This window comes from Acinonyx jubatus, chromosome D3 (assembly GCF_027475565.1).
Source record: "Acinonyx jubatus isolate Ajub_Pintada_27869175 chromosome D3, VMU_Ajub_asm_v1.0, whole genome shotgun sequence".
Classification (NCBI taxonomy): domain Eukaryota; kingdom Metazoa; phylum Chordata; class Mammalia; order Carnivora; family Felidae; genus Acinonyx; species Acinonyx jubatus.
Window position 1 is genome coordinate 39,404,304 of NC_069392.1, and position 21,044 is coordinate 39,425,347.

Genomic DNA, 21,044 nt, shown 5'->3' on the forward strand with positions numbered 1-21,044 from the left:
TATCTTACAATACACACTGGATATGTACCCAGCACACAGCATGAAACACTAGCTTCACTTCAAACTCCATGAACATTCATAAGAGCAGCCACAGTGCCCTGTGGAAGGTAGCAACATATTCTTTTCTGTAAGGATTAGCCATAATATCTCTGCACAGCTGTGGTTTTGGGTTCAAGTTTTCTGAGGGCTGCAAACAAGTATCAAAGAGCCTGCGTGTTGCCTTGTGCAGTTAATAAAAACAGGTCCTTACATTTCTATAGAGTTTTAGATTTATAAAACCTTTACACGTATCTTACTGTATTGATCTCTTGCAATCAATGCAGGGCATTAGGAACCATACTATAATTTTATATTTTATAGGTTAGGAAACTGAATGTCAGAGAGGTTAAAAGAGTTAGGCCCATGCATAGATTCTGGTGATCTCTTCATTCTAATGCCTCTTTTATTTTTTCTACTCTCCACATATTTTGTTGTTTCAATTTTTTTATTAAGCATTTTGATGAATCAAATGATTCTATAAGGTTTATTGTGAAAACAAACAGTCCCTTACACAGCCCTTGCTTCCTTGCTCTGGTTAACAATCCCCAGAAGGAACCACTCACACTTTTAACCACAACTTTTTGTCCTTATCTTCACATCTCTAATAACATGCTTGTACCACTATTTGTTGATTTTTTACTTCTGGGCACTATATCTACCAATTTCCCACATTGGAAGGTGAGGATTTTGTGTTCTGTCATTAACTTTTCCACTGCGCCTATATCATACACATGTGACCAACCCCACCCCCTACTCAAGATATATCACAATCTGGGGTATATTGGTATTTGGGGATTTCTTTTTTGTGACTATAAATGCTAGTCACTGCTGATTAAGTCATAGTATACTATGATTACTCCTCAACTTTATATTTTCCCTGGAGTTAGTAATTGTCAAGATTTTTTCCTCTTTGCTTAGTTTTCTAAGCAACTTACTCATATCTAATATATTTCAATGTATTTCCCCATGGTCTAAATCTCTTGTCAATATAAGTGATTTTCTATCAGTTTCATCTTCTTGGAATTTTCTCTCCCCAACTGTTTTGACCTCCTCTTTGCTAGGCTGGTTACTATCTAGGCTCACAACAAAACTATCATCTTGGATTTCCTCCACTTTTTTCCTGGGGATTCTTTTTACAGCTCTCTTTTGTTGGATTCCCTGAATTCTTTCTTGGTTTATTCACTCATTTTGGTAGAGTACTTCCTTGGGTATCTTCCCCTAATATCTTCCAAGGGTAGTTGGAGATAAATGTTTTGGGACTTTGCATATGTGGAGACATTTTTATTCTAGTCTCATATTTAATTGATAATTTGTCTGGAGATAGAATTTTGAATCCAAGTATTATTTTCCTGAGAATTTTTACATTACTTTATTCTCTTCGTTTACAATGTGGCCATTAAGAAATCTAGAGTCATTCTAATACCAGATTATTTATAAGGAATCTGTTTTTTTTTTTTTTTCCTTTTTGGAATTTTTTTTTTTAAAGTTTCTATTATTTATTTATTTGGAAAGAGGGAGAGAGAGAGAGAATGTGTGGGGGAGGGGCAGAGAGAGAGAGGGAGAGGGAGAATCCCAAGCAGGCTCCACACTGTCAGTGCAGAGCCCGATGTGGGACTCAATCCCACAAACCATGAGAGTCAAAATCAAGAGTCAGACACTTAATAGACTGAGTCACCCAGATGCCCCTCGTTTTTGGAAGTTTTCAAGGTCATGCTCTCTCCCTCATTTCACAGTGATGTGCCTTTGAGTATTGCTATTCTCATCTATTGTGCTGGGCACTTGGTGAGCCCTTTCCATCTGAAAACTCTTGTATGTATGTTGGTTATGAGAAATGTTCTCGAGTTATTTCTTTGTTTTATCCCTCCATTTGGTCTGTTCTCTCTTCTTTCTCAAATTCCTTATATTTATTTGCTGGATATTCTGTATTCGGTCCCAATTTTCTTGCCTTTTTTATTTTCTTTCTCTGTCTTCCCCCCTCTCCCCTCCCCCTCCCCCCACTTTCTGAGACATTTCTTAAATCTTCTATCTCCTCTAGTGAGTGTTATTTTTTTTTTAATGCTCTTCAGTGATTCCAAGGTGTACATTTTTTCAAGATTTTAAAGCCTCTAAAATCAGGATTTTTTTCATAAATAATGGCCCATTACAATGACTGTTGTCCAGGCAGTAGTCATAGCACCATTGTCATTGCTTATACAAACTTATCATCTCACATGAGTTATAAGCATTGCTGATACCACACATGTCAAGAAATGTAGTTGAAGGCAAGGAAAAAGCCAAATGCCTTGGAATAAATGAAAGAAATATCAAAGCAGCAAGGAGCTCATATGACCAACTTGTACCTTGTGCAAGATTATCACTGAAGCCTTGAACTTCAGCTGATCAGAAGCTTCCTGCTGACTTTGAAGAGAAGTGCATGACATCCAGTAATGTACAGCTCAATCAAGAAAAGATGAAACTATGATGTAAGTAAAAAAATACAGTGCTAGAGTTAAAATTTGAAAGATAGATATCAGTAGCTTGGGAAAAAGTCCCTAAAATTCCAGTGGAGTAATTGGCTAAGAAATGATGCATTTCTGTACTCTAATGGCATGAAGAAAGAAATTCAATAAAGGAGAAAAGATGTCAGTGATTCTGACTTGGGAAGTGGTTTCAGAAGATTCAAATTCTGAATATGAAGATGTTTAGGAAGTAATGCATTTTTCTTATATTTTCATACACACACAATGGTGATGAGCTATAATACATCTATCTCTAAGCCATATTAAAAGTTTTTCAGTAGGTAAAAATAAAAATTGTGCATTTTTATTTTTTTTATTTAAAAAAAAATTTTTTTTTAACATTTTATTTATTTTTGAGACAGAGAGAGAGAGAGAGAGCATGAACAGGGGAGGGCCAGAAAAAGAGGGAGACACAGAATCCGAAACAGGCTCCAGGCTCTGAGCTGTCAGCACAGAGCCCAACGCGGGGCTCGAACCCATGGACCACGAGATCATGACCTGAGCCGAAGTCGGATGCTCAACCGACTGAGCCACCCAGGCGCCCCAAAATTGTGCATTTTTAAACAGTAGTAAAAAAGTAATCTTATGATTGATGCCATCTTAGAGATGGGTATTTTCTATTTCTAAGAGCTGTTTTTTTCTGAAATTTTTGGTGACATCCTGTTCTTGTTTCATGGATAAAATATTTGATCATCTCTGGGAGGACATTAATGACTGTTTTTTAAAGTTTTCATTAATATGTATAATTTGGATCTCCTCTGAATTGATTCCCCGCCCCTACCCCACTGATGTTTAGAACTACATTTTTCATATAGGTAATTCCCCTTCAAATGTCTGATAACAAAAGTTTAGCACTAATAAGCTGTTTGGACTCTCTGTAGACTAGTAAGTCTTGGGCTTTCCTAAAGGCTGAGCTTCATTCTTGGCTGAGGATCATTCTTGGCTTCAGAATTTAAAAATAATTTTTTTTTAATGTTTATTTATTTTTGAGAGAGAGAGACAGAGAGAAAGCAAGTTAGGGAGGGGTAGAGAGAGAGGAAGACACAGAATCTGAAGCAGGCTCCAGGCTCTGAGCTGTCAGCACAGAGCCCGATACAGGGCTTGAACTCAAGAACCATGAGATCATGACCTAAGCAGAAGAAGTTGGACGCTCAACCAACTGAGCCACCCAGGTGCCCCTTTGCTTCAGAATTTTTTTAGGTATTTTCTCTGTAATTGTTACCTGCTTGGGAGGTTTATGCCTGACAGCTAGGATTCAGGAAGCAAGTCTGGTCCTCTGACAAGGTGGGGTAGGGTATTCATCCCACTGAAGGTTTGGGGGAGGAGGCTTGAGATGTGACCCTCCTGTCTTCATTATCTCCTGTATTGGACTGGTGTGGCCATTTCTCTCATTGTCTAGTGCTATCCATTGAAAATCAGGCTTCCTCTTATGGAGGGCAAAGTCAGTTCACTTTTTCTTCTGCTTTCTGCCTCCCAGTATTTTGTGGCTATTGTCTTCTCTGTTATTCTCTTTGTTCTGAGCATTTACAGCTTTTGTTTGTCCTTTTGCCATACTTTCAATTGTGTTTCTGGAAGGAGAAGCTATAAATGTGTGTGTTCTGTCTTTAAACAGAATCTCTTCATATTCTCCTGCTTAATTGGAATATTTTCCAAATAAGTTGTATAATTTTCTTTAATGTTAATATTTCTAGATATTTCTTTTCTTTTTTGACCTCTTCACTTTATACTCTCCGAACCATAATCCTTTTATTTTGTTTTGTTTTGTTTAGAGCAGAGAAAATAATTTAGGAAAGAATAGAAGGAAATGGGAAGGAAGACAACTTTAGGTGGTATTTTATTTAATTCCCACAAAACCCAGCAAGATAGGCACAAGCATCCTGTTACATGTGAGAGAAAGCTCAGAGAGGTTACATACCTGCCTCAGAATTTCATCAAGCAGATCCTAGAATAATGTTTAGACTCTTGACTCTGATTCTCCTTGCTCTTTCTGTCATTCTAAGCACCCTGTCAAATGTCCTTGGTATCTGACACAATATTCTTCTTCAAGCCACATTCTAGATCCTTCCATTAATTTCACAGCTATGGCAGAACACATTCCCTTCTTCCCATTCTCTCAACCAAAGGCAACTCACATAGCATTTTACCAGCCCCTTGTTTCCTCCAACCTATAACACCAACCAGTTGTAGATCACCAATCTCAGTCAAGACTTCATGGTGGAAACCTATGAAGTCTTGGGGTTTGTTTCCCAACTGAGAAATGGAAGTGTTGATATATAGATGTTTCCAGTGATCCACACAGGTGAACATCTTCCCTGACTGGCAAGCCTAAAATGGAGTCAGTCATTCTGATTATCCATGTCAAAGTGAGCTGGGTCAGTGGGGCCTGAAGCCAGACTGTCCTCAAGAGTTCAGCTGGGAGTGGAGTATGCTGGGCCTGAGGGACAGGGATCAACAGGCTGAGATCTGAATAGGAAAGGGTTGCAGCTAAAGACTTAAGGGGCAATCACCAAAAGGGATCTATTAGACAAGATACACTTTGAGGTGGTCAGCCTGCCACATTGTCAGCATCTGGAGTGAGAGGAAGGACTGAGAATAGGACCAAACTAAGAATAGGACCAAACTGGCAGGTATGATACAGGGCACTCAGTTAAATTTGAATTTCAGATAAGCAACTGATCATTCTTCAGTATGAGTGTGTCCTATGCAATATGTGAGACATGATTATACAAAAACTATTCTGTTGTTTATCTGAAATTTGAATTTAATTGGGTATCATGTATTTTTATTTGCTAAACCTAGCAACCTTAAGTAAGGAGTAGATGTGTGCAGCCTCCAGATATACTTAGAACTACAAACCACCTTGAAGGCTTTCTTGAAACAAAATCTTAGAAGGAAGCCAAATATATTAAAAAAAGCAATGAATCCGCTCAAGGTTAAGCAAGGATGGGGCCTCTCTCCCATCAGCCTTCTTTCTCACTCCTACTTTCCTACAGTGACTTGAGGCACCACAGCCAAAAGGACAATTTCCTGAAGGGCATGCATAACTTCTTCCTTTCAGGAGGAGATGGGTTTCTTGGGTTATCTGTGCAGGCCCCTTCGGAAGTACTGCCACGTCCGTCAGTGGAAATGTTAGAATAAGTGTTGACCAGTAGTGAAGGCCCGACTTACGAGACCTGAAAACATAAGTGCTGGTGACAGGACTCTGTCCCCTGAGGTAATGGGGCTCAGGTGGGCAGTACAGGCTTCCAGTTGGCTTCATCCTAGAAGGTGCCAATGTGGATGGTTTTGCAGACCTTCTCTAGTGTCTAGGGGATCTGATACATGAGCCGCTGAATGGGGTCTAGATAATACCAGTATAATCATGGAGGGGAAGAAGTATATACTTTCCTAAAGTGGCACCATTTTTTTTTAAATGCAATCCTTTTTTTTTTTTTAAGTTTATTTTACATATTTTGAGAGAGAGAGTGTGTGCACACAGGGGAGGAGCACAGAGAGAGAGAGAGAGAGAGAGAGAGAGAGGGAGAGAGAGAATCCCAAACAAGCTCTGTGCTGTTAGGGCAGAGCCTAACAATATCAAGAGCCAGATGCTCAACTGATTGAGCCACCCAGGTGCCTCTAAAGTGGCACTATTTAATGGAGGACAGCATGGTATGATTTAGCACATGACATTTATTTTTTTAATTTTTAAAAATCTTTATTTTTGAGAGTGAGAGTGGGAGTGGGAGTGGGGGAGGGACAGAGAGAGAGGGAAACAGAAGATCCCAAGCAGGCTTTGCACTGACAGCAGCAAGCCTGATGTGGGGCTCGAACTCACAAACTGAGATCATGACCTGAGCCAATGTCAGATGCTCGATGAACTGAGCTACCCAGGGGCCCCTGATTTATCACATAACATTTATTACTTCTGATACTTATCTTTTTAAGAACATTGTTTGTAATATATGCCAAAGATTCAAGATTAGTTCAAGACTCACAGGAGTAGAGAAAAAAATAGGACTATATTTGAAATTCCTAAGTATACTTACAATAATACAAATTATTATAGCATATCAATGGATCTTATAGTCAGCCGGGGAATCACTGCAGCACTGGATAGTATATCTTGCATTCAACTGATATCTACTTAATGAAATTTTGCAGCATAAAGGATATTCGTGACAGTGTATAATATTTTGCACTGATAGAACCAGGAAAGACAAAGAGGACAGATGATCAATGTAAATGAAAAAAATGCATATATGTCATGAAACCACACAAACGATAAAGCTTTTGTCTTCTGTCCCAAACAGAATGGTCTTCAATCCAAGACAGATGCAGAAAAGAGCATCTAGCTGCTTAACATGAGAGCAGGGTTGTCGGCTTAGATAAATGACACCCCAGAGTCCTGAAAGAAGTTGCAGATGTGATCACAGGGCAATCCGACCGGGAGGAATCGGGGAAACAGAGAGCCGGCAAAAGACCGGAGATGGGCAAATGAGTTCCAGATTTTCCAGCCCAACAGGAAAAGCGACTTATGGATCTGTGCACTGGTGAAGTTTAATGCTGAGCTTCAGCGAAACTCCAATGAATGATTAAAGGGGCTTTGTGCGTATTTATTAAAGAAAAGTGGTGACTGCTAGGCACTCTCTTGAGTTCCCTGAAATCTGAGCTCAGGCCAACCAACCTTGTTTCCATTTTGTAGCACTTGACTGGAGGAACAGGAAAATATTGTAGTCAGAAATGACTTATTTGAGCAAGACATTTGCCAGGAGTCTCTCATGACATCCTTGTGTACAGGAAATGTGGACTGCTGATTCCAGGATCCGCTATGTTCCAGTTTTTACTACATAAGACTTCAGTCTCAAAGGTGCAAAGAAATAAAATGATCGTAACAGAAATACTTAGAAATGAACTTTTAAAAAAAACTAATGACTTTTTGATGTGAGATAGTCACACTCAAATATCTTTCCTCACTTGGGTTAGTTTGCTAGGATGGCAATAACAAAATATCACAGACTGGGGGACTTAAACAAGAGAAATTTAGTTTCTCACAGCTCTGGAGGCTGAAGTCCAAGGTCAAGGTATCAACAGCGTTGGTTTCTCCTGAGGCCCTTTTCCTTGGCTTGTAGATGGCCCTCTTCTCCCTGTGTCTTCCCATGGTCTTTCCTCTGTGTGTCTGTGCCCTAATCTCCTCTTCTGGGGTGCCTGGGTAGCTCAGTTGGTTAAGCATCTGACTCTGGATTTCGGCACAGGTCATGATCTCAAGGTTTGTGAGTTCAAGTCCCTCATTGGGATCTGTGCTGACAGCATGGAGCCTGCTTGGAATTCTCTCTCACTCTCTGTCTCTGCCCCTCTCCTATTCATGCTCTCTCTCTCTCTCAAAATAAATAAGTAAACATTTTTTAAAAATCTCATCTTCCTGGGGTGCCTGGGTGGCTCAGTCGGTTAAGCGGCCGACTTCGGCTCAGGTCATGATCTCGCAGTCTGTGAGTTCGAGCCCCACGTCGGGCTCTGTGCTGACAGCTCAGAGCCTGGAGCCTGTTTCAGATTCAGTGTCTCCCTCTCTCTGACCCTCCCCCGTTCATGCTCTGTCTCTCTCTGTCTCAAAAATAAATAAACGTTTAAAAAAAATTTTTTTTAAATAAAATCTCATCTTCTTATTAGGCACCAGTCATATTGGATTATAGCCCACTCTGATGGCTTCTTTTAAACTTGCAGGAGGCATTACCCTATCTTCAAATAGTCACTATCTAAGGTACTGCAGGTTAGGACTCCACATAGGAATTCCAGGGGACATAATTTAGCTCATAACATCACTTTATACTAGCATCTGTCCCAACCCAAATCACCAACTCCTTTGTCTGTTGATGGCTTGCTGATTTTCTTGTATAATACATTACTAAAAATAGGCACTATAATATTAAATGCTTACTATGTGCCAGGCACTGTTTTATGTGCATTACCCATATGTACTCACTTAATACTATTAAAGCCCCTTAAGGTGAATATTATTAATTCATTTTATAGAATTGAGGCTCTTGGTCAGGTAGGATTTCAACCTGGATGAGCTGGATCCAGAATCCATTTAAATAGCTATCTTATTTGAAGGGATTCAAATCAATTGTGAAGTGAAATTATAAATCTTGCAAAAGATGCTGGACTTCAAGAAGTCTTTCAGAGAATTGTTTGGAGGAAATCCAAAATAGAAAATAAAAAAAAGAGATCTGGAAGAGTCAGACTTAATTGAGGAAGAAAAGATTCACGAAGCCCTCAAAGGACCACAGAAATGAATTACTTGACTATAAAAGGAAAAGTAAGGATGTCAAGACAATGAATCAAGCCTTCTAATATTTTTGCAGAAATGGCTGTCTTTATGATGATAATCTGAATGCCAAAAATGAAATGAAGATGACCACACCTTGCTGTCATAGTTTTGTCAGAAGATCTCCCTCCTTTCATAAAATAACAAGACTCGAGCCATTCTTTTTTGTTCTCAGAACTGATGCAGTATTGCCATCATAACTGAAATTTTGTTAACTTGCAAGTAACATGAATTCATTTGCAAGACGTTTGCTTTTTTTTTTAAGATTCATTCCAATAAAACATTATTTTCAATATTTAATGGATTTTTTTCTGTTTTAAATGGTGTTAAGTGGGTTTTTTTTTTCAGGATTATTTATGCTCAGCCAATGACCTTCTATATTATTTCAGCTGATTAAACAACTGCACCAGAAATTATTAACTGATTAGTGTCAAATTGGAGATAAGTGTTTCTGATGATATACCTTGGGGATTCTTGTTTTATATTTTAATGTTTACTTTGGTAAAGAGCTATCAGGCATACTTATTTAATAAGTTGGTGTTGAAAACCTGGGAGGGATAGCTTATATGACAGATAACAGCAAGGTCCACAACGATTTCAGGGCTAGAACATGAATTAAAACTGTAAGAAGAGGGATGCCTGGGTGGCTCAGTCAGTTAAGCCTCCGACTTCAGCTCAGGTCATGATCTCATGGTCTGTGAGTTCAAGCCCCACATCGGGCTCTGTGCTGACAGTTCAGAGCCTGGATCTGCTTTAGATTTTTGTGTCTTCCTCTCTCTCTGCCCCTCCCCTGCTCGCACTCTGTCTCTCTCTCAAAAAATAAATAAACATTAAAAAGTTTTTTTGAAATAAACATTAAAAACACTGTAAGAAGAATTTTAACTAGAAAACAATGCATTTAGGTTAAACAGTGTCTATTTCACGAATACAGGAGAGAAAAGAACTGGCGAGACTGCAGACTCAAAAACATGATCTAAATGTGTGATGACATTCCTAGATTAAGCTAAATAATCCTAGTTTATCACATCCTAGCTATTATCTGGGGTCTTGTGCTCCTTCGTAGATATCATTAAAAACAACAGCACAGCAAAACTGTTGTAAACTGGAGTGCAGCCAGGATATCAAGATATTGTCAAACCATGTCCTATAGAAAATATCAAGTCCTTAGGAAATGATACAAAGAGATATATAGGAGCCATTTTCACATATTTGTCAGCCGCTTTCAGATATTTGGAATGTGGAGAAGACAGCAGCTTGCTGTGGATTGTTCTAGGGAACCCAGGGTGAAATAGTCAAAAGGTATATTTGGGTTTAACATATAGAAGAGCTTGTAACACTTCAAGGAAACACTAACCTTTTTGTCCCTTGATTTCCTTCAGCACTGTTTTGTAGGTTTCAGGGTCTTTTGCCTCCTTGGCTACGTTGATTCCTACCTATTTTATTCTTTTTGATGCTAATGTCAATGGAATTGGTTCCTTCATTTCTTTTCTTGGATTGTCTATTTTTCTCCACGATAGATTAGTTTGGACTGGTCTAGAATTTCATATAAATGTAATCATACAGCATGAACTCTTGTGTAAGGCTGCTTTCGTTGTGCCTAATTGTTTTGAGTTTCATCCGTACTGTTGACTATTTCAGTAATTCGTCACTTTCTATTGCCCAATGGAATTGCATTGCATGAGTAGACTACAGCTTGTTTAGCCAGTCCCATGTTAGTGGATGCCTAGCTGTTTTCAGTTTGGGGTTATTGTGAAGAAAGCTGCTGTAACTGTTCCTGTACAATTGTGTGGATATGTGTTTTCAGTTCTCTTGAGCAAGGACCTGGGCCTGGAATTGCTGGGTCATAGGGTAGGTGTATGCTTAGTTTATAAAGAAACGGTCAGAGCTTTTCCCAAAGTGGTTGATGTAAATGTATTATTTATTTAAAAAAAAATTTTTTTTTAATGTTTATTTTTGAGAGAGAGAGAGAGAGAGAGAGTGAGGAGGGGAGGGGCAGAGAGAGAGGGAGACACAGAATCTAAAGCAGGCTCTAGGCTCTGAGTGGTCAGCACAGGGCCCAATGCAGGGCTTGAACTCGCAGAGCCTGAGGTCATGACTTGAGCTGAAGTTGGACGCTTAACCAAGCCACCCAGGCGCCCCATATTTTTTAAATGTTAGTAATTTTTTCTTCAGTTTTGTAAGGTGGGTCTCTCTCTCCCTTTTTTTAAGTTTATTTATTTATTTTGAGAGACACAAAGAGCAAGTGGGGGAGGGACAGAAAGCAAGGTGGACAGAGGATCCGAAGCAGGCTCTGTGCTGACAGCAGAGAGTCAGAAGTAGGGCTAAAAGACTCGAATTCATGAACCACAAGATCATGACCTGAGCCAAAGTCAGACACTTCACTGACTGAGCCACCCAGGCCCCCCGGTAAGGTGGGTCTCTTAATGGTCACCACCTGCCATTCAGTGCCTGCCTCGTCCTGGTGTTAGGCCCTTGGCCAGGGAAGGAAGCCATTGGTCTCTGGGAAATAAAGTCTGGGTGCAGCACCTCTCACAAAAGGAGGGTTTCTGGTCACAAAAGTTTATGGCTCAGGTGATCCCAGGGGTTCTTCCAGGCTCATTCACACTGCCATGCTCAATGCACTTCATATCCCTTTTTATTTGGTCTGAATTGCCTATCAAGCATTTTTGTATTCAAAGACACATGTTCTGAAGGATTCAATAAAACCCTTTTCATTATGAATGTGATAGCAGATGCAGCCTTGTGCATCATGTGTTCTACTTGACCCTTGTGAGCTGGGAAAGGATACTTTTATGTTTCAACTTTAAATCTTAAAGGAGAAATATAGTCTGAACTTCTAGTCTGTATAACTGACATTTTCCCACCTACTGGAGCACAAGGCAGTAGGTAGTTTGGGGCAACTGAGATACAGTGAGATTGTTTCTCTTCCAATGTGGCTGTTAACCACCTATGAGAGAGCTCCCTTCTCAGGGTTATTTGGTGAGTCAAAGGGTCTTTGTCCATGTAGAACTTAGAACATTTCTAGAGGATTGACCAGAGTAAGATAAGATGCTGGAGAAGACATTGCCACAAAGTATTTCCCAAGGCTTCCTGCTACTGGTTGTGACTAATTTTGTTGTAGGCAAAATCCATCTTCTGGAAGTACATTGGTTAAGATTAGGCTCAGAAAAAGTTCAAAATATCAATAATTTAAACAAGGCAGAAGTCTTTTTCTCTCTCACGTAGCAGTCCAGAAGCCAGCAGCAGCCCAGGGCTATGATAGCTCCATGATGGCATTCCAAGGCTCATTCCAATAGATGTGAGAAGGCCGAAAACACTCCCAGAGCTCCAGAAGAGAAAACTGAGCAAACTCTGCCTTTTTTTCTTTTCAATTGAAGTATAGTTGATACACAGTGTTACATTAGTTTCATGAGTATAACACAGTGATTTGATGAGTCTATACATTATTTATTCTCTCTAAAAGAAAAAAAAAATGTTTCTCCTAAGCCAGGTGTTAAGCACTGGTAGTATTAACAAAGAACATGTGCCTTTTTCGGATAAGGAGATATCTTGGTTGTACTAGATACTGATGCTTACCTCTGGTTGGCCTCAGCTCTTGGTTACATGGCCACACTGAACAGCAGGGAAGGCTAACATATAGAACCTAAAAACTGCGGTTCTGTTATTAAACTAAAAGGGAAAAATGAGTGTTAGGAGGGGATTATCAATCTCTGCCATAGCAGCACTGGAGCAGATAAGTTAGTCTCCACATCTGCACCATCCAGTATGGCAGCCAGCAACCACATATGCTGCTAAGCACTTGAAATATGGCACATCCAAAGTGGGATATGTTGTAACTACAAAATATACACAGAATTTCAAAAACTCAGTATGAAAAAAAAGGATGTAAAATATCTCTTTTTATATTGATTACATATTGAAATGATAGTATTTGGATATATTGAGTAAAATATGTTATTAAAATTAATTTCACCTGTTTCTTTTTACTTTTTTTAATGTGGCTACTAGAAAGTTTAAAATGATATATATGCCCCATATTATATTTCTTTCCTTTTTTTTTTTTTTTTTTTTTTTTTTTTAAGAAAGAGGGCACATGCAAGTTGGAGAGGGAGTAGAGGGAGACAGAAAGAGAATCTTAAGCAGGCTCTATGCTCAGCCCTGAGACAGCCTCTGTGCTGACAGCTCAGAGCCTGGAGCCTGCTTTGGATACTGTGTCTCCCTCTCTTGCTCCTCCCCATTCTCTCTCTCTCTCTGTCTCAAAAATAAATAAACATTAAACAAATTATTTTAAAGGCATATGGGTAACTCAGTCGGTTAAGCAACTTCGGCTCAGGTCATGATCTCATGGCTTGTGGGTGTGAGTCCCACCACAGGCTCTGTGCTGAAAGCTCACAACCTATAGCCCACTTCAGATTCTGTGTCTCCCCCTCTTTCTCTGCCCTCCCCCACTTGCACTCTGTCTCTCTGTCTCTCTCTCTCTCAAAAAATAATTAATATGGGAATGCAAGCTGGTGCAGCCACTCTGGAAAACAGTATGGAGGTTCCTCAAAAAACTAAAAATAGAACTATCCTACAACCCAGCAATTGCACTACTAGGCATTTATCCACAGGATACAGGTGTGCTGTTTCGAAGGGACACATGCACCCCCATGTTTATAGCAGCACTATCAACAATAGCCAAAGTATGGAAAGAGCCCAAATATCCAGCAATGGATGAATGGATAAAGAAGATATATGTACACACAATGGAGTATTACTTGGCAATCAAAAAGAATGAAATCTTTCCATTTGCAACTATGTGAATGGAACTGGAGGGTATTATGCTAACTGAAATTAGTCAGAGAAAGACAAAAATCATACGATTTCACTTATATTAAGACAAAACAGATGAACATAAGGGAAGGGAAACAAAAATAATATAAAAACAGGGAGGGGGACAAAACAGAAGAGACTCATAAATACGCAGAACAAACTGAGGGTTACTGGAGGGGTTGTGGGAGGGTGGATGGGCTAAATGGGTAAGGGGCACTAAGGAATCTACTCCTGAAATCATTGTTGCACTATATGCTAACTAATTTGGATGTAAATTTTAAAAATTTTTTAAATTAAAAAAAACTATTAAGGAAATACCAATGTTCACAAAAAAGTGAGGATATGGGAACCCCCATGAACAAATTAGCAGGAATATAGACTGGTGCCTCCATGATGCAATGTAATCTGGAAAACTTGGTCAAAATAAATATATGCATACCCTAAAAAAATTGATAAACATTAAAAAAAATTTTTTTGAAGTTTTAAGTTTAGATTCTCTAAAACTTTGTATATAAATTCAACTGAATCTGGCTATGCCTGGCCATATTTAAATACCTAGCCATTCTGTTTTCCTTTACACATAGTACAGGAATTATAGGATTCCTACCAATTTCAGCCATCTACTAATAATAGAACTTGTTAATATTTAAATAATCAAGATACAAAATATAAATGTGGGTAAGGGAAGAATTACTACTGCCTAATGGACAGTCTCGGGTTGGAGATGTTAAGTACTATTTTTATGGAAGCCTGGGGAATGCTGTCATTACTAATAATCATAAACAAGTAAGCACAATGACTGTGGAAGTCTTTTTGCACCTGGGAAATGGCCCCCAAAAGAAGTAATATCATACCACTCTGAACCTGCTTAGACAGGCACGGAAATTTTATGATTATGGTGTCTCATTGTTTCCCACTTGGGAGTGTGAATATGCTTGTGTCATGACACAAAGGGGTTAATTTTCTTTTAGAAGGAGGGTGGCGCGCTAGGGCCTGGAGGCGACAGGCTTTGAACAACTATTCCTTTGGCAAGTTTTACTGGTGCAAGAGAATGAATGTCACTATTATTGCACATGGATTTTTGTGTATGTGCCTAAAGTTCAGTCTTTTTCATTTTATGATGGTATTCAGTAGTAAAGCTGGAGCTATTTTGTCTCTCAGCTGAAACCAGGGATATGAATTCCCTTTTCTAAGGTACAAAATTCCTGAAGCCTACAAAGGCCCATTGAGGAATTGTCATGTCAAAAAGTTCTAGAACAGGAAGAGATCTTAGAGCTGTCATTGCAGCTCTGCCTTGTCATACGTGAAGAATGTGACCCTCAGAAACAATCCACCGCTGGGAACTATGGCAGAACTAGGCTAACACCCATTTCTTTCTACCTCTCTCTTGAAGGACAGATATGTATCATTTTCACTTCTGACTATAAAAGCAGGCACACATAGTATGGATATAATAGCTAAAATATCTCACTATGTTAATTAAATAAGTGTGTGCTTTTTTTTAAGTTTATTTATTTATTTTGAGAGAGGCAGAGATGAGTGGGGGAAGGGCAGAGAGAGAGAGAACCCCAAGCACACTCAGCCCTGTCAGCACAGAGCATGACCTGAGCTGAAACCAAGAGTCTGCCACTTAACTGACTGAGCCGTCCAGGCGCCCCAATAAATGTGTGCTTTTAAATATGAAGTTACAGTTTGTTCTCAGCCTGCAGTCACACAAACATACACAAATTCGCTTCTCCACCTGTCTTCCTCCAGCCTTTACCACTAAGTGGGCACCCTCTGCCAAGGGAAGAAAACTCTGTGCTTTCCAGGATCCGAGTTTTGAGGAGGGGTGAAAGGGGCTGGGGAGAGGGAAGGACTTAACAGGGATGCTGGACTAGGTACGCAGCTAGAACCCGTTTCTCCACATTCTCAGCCCAGTAGTTTACACAACACTTTTCTCCCCTAGTGTTTATTATTAAGGGAGAGAGAGAGAGAGAACAAGCAGGGAAGGGGCAGAGAGAGAGGGAGACAGAATCCGAAACAGGCTCTATGCTTTGAGCTGTCAGCACAGAGCCAGATGTGGAGCTCCAACCCACAGAACCATGAGATCATGACCTGAGATGATGTGGGATGCTTAACCGTCTGAGCCACCCAGGCACCCCAGTCTACACAACTTTTAATTGTTTCTTTCACTAGGGAAGAACAATAATAAAATTCCCTTTACACCCTGGTACGCTGCCTTGAATTCTATCAGACACATTAAATTCCTTACATGGTTTCACATACAATGTTTTTCTTTAGAGAAAGAAGTTCAGCTCTGTGGTGTAAGGAGGAGGGAAAGCTAAGGCATCTAAGGGAAACTATACTATGTACACTTTTTTTTCTTTTTCTTTTAGTTTTTGGAGTAGGGCTGCCAGATAAAATACAGAACGCCCAGTTACATTTGAATTGATAACACAGACATACTCATTAAAAAAAACCCCATTATTCATTGTTTATCCGCAATGCAAATATCACTGGGCGTGCTGCGTTTCTATTGGCTATCTCAGGCAGCTGGTGAGCGGCTCCCAGCTGAGCTCCTTTCCCTGCCGCAGAGCTCGCTCAGATTCAGGCAGCGGGTTATTTGCCAGGCTTTGCTTTGGGAGTTGGTTTGAAGTTATTTGGATTTGATGACCTTCTCTCTTTCTCCTTTGTGCAGGAATCCATCGACCAAGACAGCTAGGGGAAGTGGTAACCAGATACTGCTTTCTAGAAACTATTAAATAAGCAGTCACAGTCTCTTTTTCTCCACCTTGCTTCAGTCTTGGGGACAGGATCATTCGGATATAGCTACTCTGCCTCCTTATTTTAAAATTCTATTTTGCATACTCTTTACTGGAGTGGAGTATCATTTTTTAGAGTGGTGTTTAGTCAAAAGCCCCATTATTCAGTTATATTAAACACTTAACTGTCTGATGTTTTTCTTCTGGGACATGTGAGCAGGTGAGGAACAGTCTCTCTCTTATAGCAGTGGGGATTCGGTGCATTTCTGCAGCTAGAGTCAGGGCCTTTTCTGCTGTCTTCCTGGTAGCAGAGCACCTGGGCACCAAGTGAGTCTGGGCAGTAACAAGCACATGGCCTCCAGCACCTGTTGGCTCTGCCACCTGTTACCTGTGCATCCAAACACAGTGACTTAACCTCTCCGTACCTCATTTTCACCTCTATAAAATGAGGATAATGTTGAACAGTGCTCAGTATATATTTGTCAAATCAGTAGATCAACCTTCTATTCTAGGCAGTTCCTGTTCTCTCTAGAAGCCATTAGTTAAGTGGTTATAACTGTGCCACCTAACCTACAAGATTCCTAAAGGGATGAGTTAATAACTCTGGAAGAGTACAGGTTTAGAGAATTTGGCCATTTTATATGGGGAAAATATAAATTGTTATCATCAGGGACGGATCCTTTTTAAAAATCTGAGAAATTTTAAATCACAAGAAGCATATGGAGAGATGGAAGTACCCTTTGCATTCCCGGGTAACACAGGGAAACTGGTGACTCCAAAGTATTGACGCGCTGAGCTACTCTGAGTGAGTGGTCCACTGTGATTACTCTGAAGCAGGGCAGATCCCAATTTATCCTGCTTCTCCTGCAAAGCTGATTACCCTTCCTTCCCCCCAGGATATTATCACCAAACTGGCAAAGATAAGATAACAATTAAATCTGAAAATTCAACACCCACAGCACTAATATAAGACAATCAATTGTGTTGTCATGTGCCAGCAGGTGTGGAGGTATAGGAGGGGCAAGCTTCTTTATCAGGACAGATGAAATGTAGATAATGGTAGAAAGTATCTAAAACACTGAAGCACTAAATTAATTGATGCGAATGTCTGCTTTCAACACTAGGGGCCATCATTTTTTAGGCCCTATCAATGGTCGTGGGTGTCCAGTTGGAGTAGAGTCTGAACACAGTTTTAAAAAGCTCTGGGGGTTAGGGGTGCCTGGCTGGCTCAGTCAGTAGAGCATGCAACTCTTGATCTCGAGCCCAACATTGGGTGTGGAAGCCTGCTTAAAATATAAATAAATAAATAAATAAATAAATAGCTCTAGGGGTTAGGTGGAACTAAGTCGGTATATTCTAAATCCCACACTTATGTTATTTTATTTAATCTTAGCAAAAGCTCTACTTGTTAGTTTCTATCTTTCTTAACTATGAGAAATTGAGACCCAGGGAGGTTGCTCCCTCCCACAGCTAGTGTAGGTACGACCTCCTGTGAGGTGAGGCCTGTGTGCCTCCAAAGACCAGATGCTTACTATATATACTATTACCAATACCTACTAAGTGTTTCTACAGGCTCAAAGAGACCAAAGAGAGTTCGAAGTCCTCTGCCCTGTCTTGGGTTCTGCCTTAAAAAAATTTTGTTTTAACTGTTGTAAAATATACACTTGAAATGCTACCACTTTAACTATATTTCAGTAGCGTGCAATTCAGTGGCATTGGGTACATTCACGATGTTGTACAACCGTCATCACTATCCATTTCAGAACCTGTTTCTTTTTTTTTCTAATCATTCCAAACAGAAGATTCTTCTTTCTTAATAGGAATTTTCTGGCCACAAATAATGAATCATGTGGTTGGATCTAAGAGGCTTTTTTTTTTTTTTTAAGTTGGCTCCACGCCCAATGTGGAGCCAGTTAGGTGCCTCAGGTGGCTTTTCAAAAAAAAATTATTTAGAGGCACCTGGTGGCTCAGTTGGTTGAGTGTCTGATTCTTGATCTCGGCTCAGGTCATGATCCCAGGGTCATGGGATCGAGCCCTGCTCAGTGTGGAGCCTGCTTAAGATTCCCTCTCTCCCTCTGCCCCTCTCTACCACTGTGCTTTGCATAGTTGTCCAACCTCTAATTGCACTTTGAATCTGGCCACTATCTCTCAGCATCCCCTCAGGCTGACCTGACTGCAGCAGGGCATCTCCCACACAGAGCACAGCCTCTGTCAGTTCCTCTCAAAACCACCTCCCCTGAGACCCTCAATTCACCGAGCAAAATGTGAGTTATCACATGCAACATCCACCAATGGAGTCCTGCCCAGAGTGATTCCTTGTAAGACCTTGACAGGAAATGCATGGGTTGCCTACTCTGTAGCCCACTTTTGGTCCAGACAGGGGCCCAAGAAAGAAGATTGGGATGCCATGTATATGAGACTCATGGCCAGAGAGTATATATGCCCCTCTCTTTATTTTAGCAAAAAGGGCCCCAGGAGTGAGTGCAAGGAAAGAATGAGGCGCTCCAGGCTGAATAGCGGAGAAAGCCATTTACAGCTTGGGCCCTAGATAGATATCTTCCTCACATTGAGAAGACTCTAGAAACCTCTGTCCTGTTATAGTGTGGGAAGGATCTCAGAGGTGGCTGAGGGAGCTCAGAGAGAGGCCATAGCCAACTGGGCAGAAAACAGAGACTAGGTTATTCCTGGGCAGATAGTAAAGAAGGCAGGCATTCTACAAAATCATCTCCAGAGTAGTTTCTGAAAACTCCATCTTAAAATCTACACTTTGAGCAATTGTAAACAGAGATGGAGAATTGGTGACATAGGAAACCATCTTTCAAGAGGGGACAGTAGGACACAGTTCCTGACACAGGGCTCCTAAACCATGGTAATTTCCTACGTGATAAGAACACTGGGAGCATCTTTTGTCCCAGTGTTTGGTCTTTAACCCTGGTTCCTGACACTGGCTCCTAAATCCCTTGGAATTTCCTGGGTGATGGGAATGTCTTTTGTTCTAATGAGACAATTCTTGATGGGCTCCTGGGTGGCTTCAGGAAAGGGGCTGGTCACCAGAAAGACCTAGTCAAGATTAGAAGCTTTGAACTTTTAGCACCACCCCCATCCTCTGGGAAGAGGGGGTAGGGCTGGAGATTGAGTTAATGATAGATCATGCCTATGTGAGGAAGCCTCCATGAAAACACCAAAAATATGGTGGTGGGAGAGCTTCCAGGTTGGTGAATGCATCTATATGCTTGGAGGATGATACACCCCAACTCTAAGGGTATAGAAGCTTCTGTTCTCAGAGTCACCTTCCAGATCTTGCCCTATGTACCCCTTCATCTGGCTATTCATTTGAATCCTTTAAAATATCCTTTATAATAAATTGACAGTAGTAGGTAAACTATTTTCCTGTGTTCTTTGAGCCATTCAAGCAAATTATTGAACCCAAGGATGGTGTCATGAAAACCTCTAATTTGTAGCCAAGTCAGATCGAAGTTGTGAGTAACTTGAAGACCTACGACTAGCAACTGGTGTCTGAATTGAGGGCAGTTTTGTGGGACTGAGCCCTTAACCCCTAGGGTCTGTGCTAAGTCATTTACTGTCTGAATTCAGTTGAATTGTGGGACACCCAGCTGGTGTCAGAGAATTGGTCACTACGGGAAAACCCACACCTCTGGAGTCAGAATTATTGTATATGAGAGTAAAGGAAAATACAGTGTGTTTTTCCCAGACAGCCACACAGAAATAGGTCAACAGAACCTTGACTACAAAAGAAAAATAAAAGGAAAAAGTATACTTGAACTGTAATAGAACAAAGACAACCCTCCCAAATTAGTTTCAGTGGAGACAAGTTGGAAGTTGGCACAAGAAACTTACTCTGTATTATAGTGTGTTGCATGTTTATATTAAGTTTAAGATAAGCTGTGGATTGTACTTATTCCTTGGTGTGCATTCATTCCTGATTAACTCCTTTTGTTGCTTTATCAAGTCTGATTTTGAAGTTCCCTTTAGAGGGGGTGTGCCTAGGTGGCTCATTTGGTTAAGCGTCATGATCTCACAGTTCATGAGATCAAGCCCTGTGTCAGGCTCTGTGCTGACAGCATGGGAGCCTGCTTGGGATTCTCTATCTCCCTCTCTCTCTCTGCCCCTGGCCCACTCTCATGCACTCTCTCTCATGGCGACTCTCCTCTCAAAATAAACAAACAATTTAAAGTTCCCTCTAGAGGGCAGCTGTCTGGCTCAGTTGGTAGAGCATGCTACTCTTGATCTTGGTGTTGTAAGTTTGGGCGCCACGTTGGGTCTAGAGATTACTTGAAAATAAAATCTTAGAGGAAGCTGGGTGGCTCAGTTGGTTAAGCATCCAACTCTTGATTCCGGCTCTGGTCATAATCTCATGGTTTGTGAATTTGAGCCCCACATCAGGTTCTGCACTGTCAGCGCAGATCTGCTCAGGATTCCTTCTCTGCCCCTCCCTGCTCATGCTCTCTCTTTCAAAATAAATAAATAAATAAGCATTTAAAAATAAAGTCTTTTGGGGTGCCTGGGTGGCTCAGTCGGCTAAACATCTGACTTCAGCTCAGGTCATGATCTCGCAGTTCGTGAGTTCAAGCCCTGTTTTGGGCTCTGTGTCGACAGCTCGGAGCCTGGAGCCTGCTTCCGATTCTGTCT

The 21,044-nt window shown here is 40.6% G+C and overlaps 1 long non-coding RNA gene across 2 annotated transcripts in view; it reads left to right on the forward strand.

The window, feature by feature from the left end:
- LOC113602200 (uncharacterized) overlaps positions 1 to 21,044 on the forward strand; it is a 134,089-nt gene that overhangs the window by 77,039 nt on the left and 36,006 nt on the right. The window contains exon 6 of one of the 2 annotated variants that reach the window (XR_003423576.2): positions 6,827 to 9,133. The exons of the other annotated variant lie outside the window; for it this stretch is intronic. This is a non-coding gene — a long non-coding RNA (uncharacterized LOC113602200). Of the gene's footprint in view, positions 1 to 6,826; positions 9,134 to 21,044 lie in introns of those variants that run through there. 2 annotated transcript variants of the gene reach the window in all.